The 9573-nt window shown below is 40.1% G+C and overlaps 1 protein-coding gene across 1 annotated transcript in view; it reads right to left on the reverse strand.

The window, feature by feature from the left end:
* Window positions 1-2907, reverse strand: part of DNAH8 (dynein axonemal heavy chain 8) — a 369939-nt gene extending 367032 nt beyond the window's left edge. The window contains exon 1 of the mRNA XM_088795770.1: window positions 2748-2907. The gene's annotated coding sequence lies outside the window, so the exon portion shown is untranslated. The remainder of the gene's footprint in view (window positions 1-2747) is intronic.
* Between the last annotated feature and the right edge of the window lie 6666 nt (window positions 2908-9573).

The following is a 9573-nucleotide window of genomic DNA, read 5'->3' on the forward strand; positions in this document are numbered from 1 at the left end:
ATATGGTAATCTAAAAACATAATCCATAGCCTCAATTCAGGTAAATATTTAAATGTTAACAAACAAATACTTTCCACCTCTATACACCTCTTCTTCGCTCAGTTTCCTTGGAATTTATGTAAATCTGTATAAGGAAAAGAAAAAGCAACAATGAATTTCTGGAACTTATTAGACTATTACTCACAGGGCACATGTTCTATGTAAAGAGTTCAATCTGTGCTCTATTAATTGAGTGCCAACATATATATTTGTTGAGGGTATGAGGGAAGCTCAGTACAGCATAAGCTCTTATTTTGTTAATATAGTCTTTACGGTTAGTAGTCTGTGAACACTGAATATAAGGAAACTGGTAACTAGGTATTAATCACTATCATGACTGAGAAACAAATAAATCCTAAATAATTTGTATGGTTTAAAAATGTTTAAGTAAATCATATCATATATCTAAGACTCTCAAAATGAATAAATAAATAACCACTACCATTTTGGGGAGATTTTGCTTTGAGGAATTGGAGAATTCTTCCTCTAACAAAATAATTTGAGATGCATTTTCTACATGGGTTTCAAGTGCCAAGTGGCATGTAATGAACCCTAAATATAAAATATCATGTTACCACTTGCAAAGACTGATGCAACTACTTAATTTTAAGTTAGAAAATGTATACAACTACATTAGTTTATAAGGAAGGATTCTTAAAAACTATCGCAAAATTTTGAATAGATTACATAGCAGAAATGGAAAACTCTTAGTAAATATAAATGAGCTTACTATATATATACACACATATATCATATACATACACATATATCATATACATTTGTATGTTCATATACATACACACAAGTTTGGTTGTTCACTTCAATGTGTTTGTAATAGCGAAAACAAACACACTTCATGAAAACAACCAAAATGTCCCTTAATAAAGAATCCATTAATTGGACTGTAATACCCTGTTCAATAAAATTTTAATGCAGACATTAGCAATAAAAAGAATGAGGGAGAGCTATATATAAAGATATGGGAAGATCTCCAACACATATCGTTACATTAAAAAAAGCAAGATACATATAGTACTGTAATGCAGGGTCTCAGCTCCTGCTCCCCGCATAAGAATGCAGGATATGGTGAGGACAAAAAGGAACACCAACGGAGCCATAGTTGGGCAGTCATACCACTATATTCTCGCAGGCGGCTGGGTTGGAGATACAGGAAGCAGGATCCACACGATCCACAATCCACCGCCCGCTCCTCTGCCAACCAACTGCCTTGCCAGCACAGCCACGGCAGTTACAGTAGTGGCTAATGACTAACTGGTTATAGCTGATAGCCAACTAGTTATAGCTGATGGCCATCTAATACCAAGCCAGCACCTTTCCACGTGAGGCCGAGAGCCTGGAAACTGCTCTCTGGGACTGCGTCCCTACAGTACATAGCATTTAAAAGTGTATATATGCATATACATGGTATTTCATATATTCTAAGGTGCACATTTTTTAAAAGTTTAATTGGCAACATTTTTTTCTTTCCTCACATTTTTTTCCTTTATGCTCTTACATACAATGTGTAATTTTCATTTATGTAATTGCATAAAATGAGTAATAGCTTAGATTTGATAAAATACATTAAAAGCCTTCCAGGGAAGATACACGATAAATTACTAACAATGATCACTGTGAATAAGAAAGACTGAAGGAAGTAGAGGAAGAACTGTACTTTTCAATTTTATGACTTTCTGTATGGCTCTTTAAAAAATACACTTATGTATTTTTTACACAACCAACCCACTGACCGACCAACCCACTGACCGACCAACCCACTGACCAACCAACCCACTGACCAACCAACGCAGCTGCGGCATTTATTTCAGGGGCTAATTGGCTAACTGGTTACAGCTGATGGTCAATTAGCCACAGCTTACGGCCATCTACTACCCGGGCCAGCACCTTTCACGTGAGGCCAAGAGCCTGGAAACTGCCCTCTGGGACTCTGTCCCCACAGCGTGCACCTACAGATAGAGCCCAACTTGCGATAACAGAAAACGCCACAAAACAGCTACTGGCTTACAGGCAGTCAGCATTTTCTGTTCAAACAAGGCTATGCTGTCAGCACAGCCCCTATAAAACCCCCCTCACCCCCTCCTTCAGGGCTGCAAGTCTCCTTTAGATATGCAGCCCGGCTGTAGCTGTCTTTGCTCAGCCCAATAGACTTTCTCTTAATAAAATAGACTTTCTCTTAATAAACTTTCTTAACCTGCCTGACCCTGCGCGTCCCTTTACCTGCCAACCAATCAGGGAGTATTCTAGGCAAAAAGATGGGGTTAGTGAGGTGCAGAGGCAAGAAAACTGTAAAGGGCATGACTTGCTTGGGAAAAGTGGTAACTTCAGTACTGAGACTTTTGGGGTGCAGGGGAGTGAGTAGGATAAAGGAGCAGAAAAATAAGCCTGGAGTGATGGGTATTTTGTGTTTTACCTTTGAATTCTTAAAAGGGAGAGTAGGGCGTGAAGTCGCTTAGATGTCCAGTGAAGACACTAGGATTTACAAAGGGCAGCGGTTTAGCTGGGGGTGTGCAGTTAAGTGTTGGAAGGATTAGTTGGAAGGTGGGGGACTGAATTTTAGCACCGACTCCAGTCCCCAAAAGGGGGAGAGCAGGCCGGGCCTCAGCTGGGGGGTATCCAGCTGGAGGAGGGCTCCCCGGGCCAGAGCCCCCGAGCCCGCGCTCACAGCGCATTGCTGACCGCACACTCACCGCCGCTATCGGGTCACCGAAGCCGAGCAAACGGCCGCGCTGCTGGGGGAGCTGATCCTGGCCTCGTCCGAAGCCTAGGCTCTGCGGGCCGTTGGGAGTCCGACACCCGTTCGCCCCGGAGCGCTCCGCGCAGACTCCGCAGGGCGCTGTTTCTCGCCGGGGGCGATGCCCGGCGCTAAGCTTGCAGTGGTACGGACTTCCCCACCCCCACCCGCGCGCACTTATGGGCCGGGACGCTCACCCCATCTAGCGGAGAAGTGAAACACCGTGTAGGGGCCCTCAAACCCCTGAAGGACAGCTGCCTAGAGATGGAAATTTCGCGGGTAGGGACTGGAGAGGATTTCAAGATATGCTTTGAGGGGACTGGCATGAAAATGCGTAAATATATAAAATAATGTTTTCTATAGCCTTTACATTTTCTGAAGTTGCTTAATGTTTCACTTGAGACCCTAAAATGTTTTCTGTTGAATTCGTTTGCTCAGAAACCTATGGCTGGTAATATAAAGGATATAAAGACTGAAGGAAACTGAATCCTTTTCAAAGTCCATCCCCCTTTCCCTTTCCAGTACATTTCTGCTTTTCCTGTAATTCCCAGACAAGGCGTGACAGGTGTTTGTTTTGGTTGGGTGTTCAAGTCAATCTCTGAATATAGAGCAGAGGACTGGGAAGGTCTGTCAACTGAAAAAAATAATGATTGTAAAAATCACAAGTAACTTTTTTTAAAAATCATGGTCCATCCATATTAAGAAACACCGTGCAGCGATTATACAGGATGAGGTTAAGGAACCCACGGCTCCCCGCACATCTTGCTGAGTATGCCCAACGTGGATGCCTACCTGTCCTCTGACCCTGAGCTGTTTCCTTAGCTAGGGTGCAGGCAATTCAGTAGGTGACAGCAACCACCGCGTGACTAAGGAGCAACTGCTCACTTCACAAGGGAGGGGGAGACAAGCTTATTTACTGCTTGCTACAAAATTTGCTGAGCCCTTAGCCCTGGATTCCTCAGCTGCCTTCCCATCCACTGCCTGCATCTGGGCCTGCAGTGTTGCCAGTGGGATTTGGGAGCAAAACTGGCCTCCCATATGATACTACTCCTGCTGTTTGTTGGGCTGTGAATATAGTCTCTCTATCTCTTTCGTCTATCTTTTGTCTCATTGTCTGTTTTGGGCATTTATGGAGTTGTGGCAGGTTTAATCCTTGCCATCTTCCCAGTCAGAGGTATATCTAGATATTCTAATTTAGTGAAAAACAAATTACAGAATACCATGTCCTTTAAAGAGCCTTAAATATATCCACATGCCTTAACCTACAAATTCCTGCATTTTGTGTGTGTGTTTTTTTTAATTAATGTTTATTGGGATGACTATTGTTAGTAAAGTTACATAGATTTCAGGTGTACAATTCTGTAACACATTATCTATATCTCACATTGTGTGTTCACCATGCAGAGTCAGTTCTCTTTCCATCACCATAAATTAGACCCCTTCTATCCTCTTCTAGATGGCCCCTCCCCCCTTACCCTCCAGTAACCCCTAAACTATTGTCTATGTCTATGAGTTTTTGTGCCCTCATTTGTTTGTCTTGACCTTTTGTTGTTATAAATTCCTGTTTTGAAAATATTTTCTAAAGAAATAATATAATATGGACAGAGCTTTTGTTCTAAAGATGTGTATTGCATTATTAGGTTTGTAGCACCATGATCTACATAATAGTTTCATTAACTCTGACAGAAAACTAGGTTTGAGCCATAGTGCCAAATGATAGTACTCCTGCAGGTGCCTGAGTTACAGGAAAAGTACACCTTCTTTAGTATTCTCTTGAGGCTTAATAGAAAGAAAACATCACGCAGCATGTATAAGATATTAAGTGGTTAGACTTCCCAAAACCTTGAGAATTAAATGTCCCTGAAAATACAATGAGGGAATGTATATGAAAACACAGCGCAGTAGTTTATGGTAATGGCTTAATCAAATGCTAGTTGTTAGTTATCATTCGTAGTATTAGTATTTGTGTATGTAGTAAAGATTTTTTTTAAATGCTGAATTGGTAATCAGGGGGACCTGAATTTACCCTGGGACTGTGCTATCCAATAATAACAACTAATTACTAGTTCCAGAACTCAGTTTGTGAAACTGCTCTAGTCCTGGGTGTCCTCGTTTGTAAAATAAAATGTGGGAAATGAGATGATCTCTAAGTTCCCTTCCTGTTCTAAAAAACTATAACTCCATGATGAGTTTGGTTTCCAGCCTCAACAACTGAGAGAAAGATGATACTAGTGACAGAAATTAAAATGTCAAGACTAGAAATGTCTATGTACTGTAGGGAATATACAGTTAAAGTACACAGATTATGAATATTTGTTATGTTGTAATTGTCCTAATATAGCCACACGATCATATTATCAAGTAATTTTAGTAGCCAACCATTCAAATAAAATATACATAAATATTGAATAACTATCCACAGTTAATTCTCCCAAGCTTTTCTTCCGGGATTATTGGTTTGTGGCTGAAACAGCACATTAATATCCTGTTTAGTTGTCCATTCTATTTGGTTAAAAAAGAAAAAAGACCGCCAGTGCAGAAATCTAAAACACCTGACAATAGGGACCTAGGTAACTAATAGAATGATGTTCATTAAGAAAAATTAACAACCATAAAACTGTTTTAAACATACAATCTGAGCAGATTTTCTCATCTTAACTTTACTAATAAAAATGAAAAAACATGTATATGCCCCTTGTCATGGGTTGAATTCTGTCCCCCCAAAATATGTCCAAATCTTAACTCCTGGTACCTGTGAATGTGACCTGCTTTGGAAATAGGATCTTTGCAGATACAGTTCAGGATCTCAAGGTGAGATCACCTGGACCGACAGTGGGCTCTTAATGCTGTGACTGGTGTCCTCAGAAGAGAAAGATGAGAGATTTCAGACACAGGAAGATGACCATGTACAGACGGAGGCAGAGATTGGAGTTATGCTGCCACAAACCAAGAAATACCAGCCACCACCAAAAGCTGCAAGAGGCAAAGAAGAAGCATAGCCGAGCTGACACCTTGATTTCACTCTTCCGGCCTCCAGAATTGTGAGAATAAATTTCTGTGGTTTTAAGCTGCCAAGTTTTTGGTAATTTGTTAAGTCAGCTCTAGGAAACGGATTCCCTTCTACCAGAAAAGGAAACACTTCTAAACTCTTTGGAATTTGTCTTCTCAAATAGTTACTATTCTGAACCACTGACTTACAATAGTTTGACTTATGATTTTTTTGACTTTACGATGCTGTGAAGCAATACACATTCAGTAGAATCTAACTAGCTGTGATGTTCAGTAGGTTAGTGTATTAAATTCATTTTCAACTTCCGATATTTTCCATTTACGATGGGCTTATTGGAATGTAACTCGGCCGCATGTTGAGGAGCATCTGTCCTCCTTCCCTACTAATGCTTTTCCCTTTTGTTTCTATATGTGGTGCTTATTGCTTTTAAGCTTTAAAAAAGTATATTCTATAATATTTAAGTATACAGAGAGGTATAAAGGACAATACAGCTATTTATTTACCCAACATCCAGCTGAAGTTATGAAACAATGTCAAAACATTTAAATCCCCAGTATGTCTCTTTCCTATGCTTCTTCCACTACCCCCTGAGGAGATTATGTTCCTGAATTTGGAGTTGTTTATTCCCTGGTACTTCCTGATCCCATTACTAGGTGTGTATTTAGCCCTAAGCAATATATTATATTGTTGCACAGTTTAACGTTTTGCAAAAACTGAATTGTGCCATATGGATTTTTCGCAACTTTTAATTATTTCATTTCCATTTGTGAGATTTATCCATGTTGGAATATGTTCCTCTGATTCGTTCATTTTCACTTATGTATAGGATTCCACAAATAACACGATCTATTTTCTTGCCATTGGACGTTTAAGCTTTATCAATTTTTTTTTTCTATTCAAACCATGTCTCTTATACTTACGGTGTAGGCACAATAATCGTCTAGGATGCAAATGTACTAGAGGAACCCAGGATGTACTATCTTTAAGTTCCCTAGATACTGTGAAATTATTTTCCAAAGTGTTTATGATAACGTAGGTTTACACCAGCAAATGTATGTGAGTTTCAGTTGTTTCACATCCATACCAACACTTGACACTGACAGACTAAATTTTAAAATTTTTGTCAATCTGAAAGGCATCAGAGGAGTCTCATTTTTATATTAAATTGTATTTCCCTGTTTACCAATGAGTTGGAACACATTTTCATATGCCCTTTAGGTATTTGTGTTTCCTCTTTTGTAAACTGCTTGTTTTTCTCTTTTGTTATTTTTTTCTGTTGAATTGTTTATCTTTTTCTCATCGACTTGTAAGAGTTTTTACATAATGTGTATACTGATCCTTTGTGAGCTGTGTTTGTTGTCCACACCTTCTCCCACAATATGATTTGTCTTTTTACTTTTTATGGTGGGTTTTACTCAAGATACTTTTTTTTCTTTTATACTTTGTGTGTTTACATCGCATTTAGAAATTCCTACCATGAATTCTTAAAGATATTTTCTGAAGTTGTTAAGTTTTGCTTTTCACATTTATATCTTTTTTTAACTTGTGAAAAGATTATCATTCCATATAATAAATTATTAACATCCAAAATGTGTAAAGGGCTCCTAAAAATAAACAAGCAAATAAGACACCATATTAGCCATCTGTTGCCACATATATGCCTATAACACATGGGTCAGGGATGTGGGGGTGCTCTGAGGGTGTTTCTGGCTCCGGGTCTCCCAGGATCTGCAGGGTATCCGAAGCATCCACTTCCAAGCTGGCACTGGGCAGCCGGGACGAGGCTCAGTTCCGGGCCACAAGGTTCTCACCACAGGACTGTTCTGCTCTCCCTAGAGCGGTGATGGGACACAGGGAGAGGGAACAACTGGACAAGAGAGCAACAAGATGAGAGCCATAGCCCTTTATAACCTGATCCTGGAGGGGCTGTACCACTCCTTCTGCCATCTGCTGTTGGTCACACACATGGGAGGGGCCACACAGGCTGTGAGTAGCAGGACAGCAGAATCATCGGGGCCATCTGGAATGCTGGCTGTCAGATTAGCTGAAAGTTTCAGTTTGATAGCATCTGTCATTGACCACATGTAGGCAAATGGGTGTGGTTACACCTTGTCCTGTAAGTGTATCTTGAAAGGACAATTGGCAGTCACCTCTGATGCAGTAATGCCACTTCTTAGGTAGCTCTCCTGAAGAAATACTGAATCATGTTCACATAATTTGTGTTCAAGGGTACTCAGGGAAGGAACGCTGGCCTGGCACGGTGTGATTAGGCTTCCTCTATCTACATTTATATCTTTAATACACTTGGACTTCTGTTTTTCTTTATAGTATGAAATAGAGAAATCTACCGTTTTTCATTAACTATGGTGTCCTAGCACCAGTGATTGAAAACTTCACCCTTTCCCCCCTGATCTGCAGCACTAGCTCTGATCTATATCAAGTTTGTGTGTGTGTATGTGTTAGTTTTGTATTTCTGCACAGCAAATTACCCCAAAACATAGCAGCTATAAACAACAAACATTTATTATCTCATAGTTTCTGTGGGTTAGGAATCTGTGAATGGCCTAGCTGGGTAGTTCTGGCTCACGGTTGCTCACGAGTTCAAAATGAAGGTGTCAACCAGGGCAGCAGTCATCTCAAAGCTCTACTGGGAAAGGACCCACTTCCAAGCTTACTCGTGTGGCCCTGGGCAGGCCTCAGGTCCTCAGCAGCTATTGACCAGAGAAATTAGTTTCATGCCACACGAGTCTCTCCATACTGTTGCTCTCCATAGGTGGCAACTTGCTTACCTTCTGCATGAGCGATTGGAGAAAAAGAAAGTGAAAGAGCGCTCCCAAGACAAGAATTACAGTCTTTATATAATCTAACCTCAGGAGTGACATTCCATCAGTTCTGCCATATTCTATTCCTTAGAAACAAGTCACTCAATCCATATTCAAAGGGAGGCGATAAGACAACAGTGTGAATACAAGGAGGTGGGGCTCACTGGGGCCATCTTACACCTGCCTACCACAGTTTCCATTTATTGATCTATACCCGTGCATTATTACACTGTGTTACTGCAGATGTATATTAAGTCTTATTATCTGGAAGCGTAGGTTCCCCTACTTACTTATTCTTCAAATGTGCCTTGCCAATTTGGGGCTCTACAAATAGAATCTAGAATCAGTTTATTCAGTTCATAGAAAAACCCACAAGATTTTTATTGGAATTGCATTAATGATTTAATCTGTAAACAAATCAAATATTTATGACACTGAGTCTTCCTATCCATTTACATGGTTTATCTCTCACATATTCTGGGAAGTTCACCAGAGGAGTTAGAGGGGAAAAAAGTTTGAGACATCTTTTCAATAAAATATCTCAGACAAATTTCTTTTGTCTGGGCTTTCTATTAAAAAAATCAGTGGTAATATATAGTGTATGGAGGGTTTGTGTATTGCCTCAATTTCTAGGTTTAGAAACTTTAAGGTCTATCGCCATGTTGAAATTCTGTAGTTCTAGTACATTGAGTTTTGATGAAACAACCCTCAATAAGTTAGTACCACATAAGTTAGCACAAAATTTGTTCAAATTCTTATTCTGCCCACTTTTTTTGCAGTGGACATCTATGGTTCAGTTTGCTTATCAACTCTTTTCTTTTAAGAACAGCATCCCTCTTCTTTTGGGGAACTGTGTCAGCCCCCACTCTAGCCATGTGGTTCTTATCCAAGCTGCCAATGACAGTGCCTTGGCCACAGGAATAGCACAGGTCCTAGCCTAAGCCAATCAT

Source organism: Rhinolophus sinicus, chromosome 2 (genome assembly GCF_057876585.1).
Source record: "Rhinolophus sinicus isolate RSI-liver-muscle chromosome 2, RSI-T2T, whole genome shotgun sequence".
Lineage (NCBI taxonomy): Eukaryota > Metazoa > Chordata > Mammalia > Chiroptera > Rhinolophidae > Rhinolophus > Rhinolophus sinicus.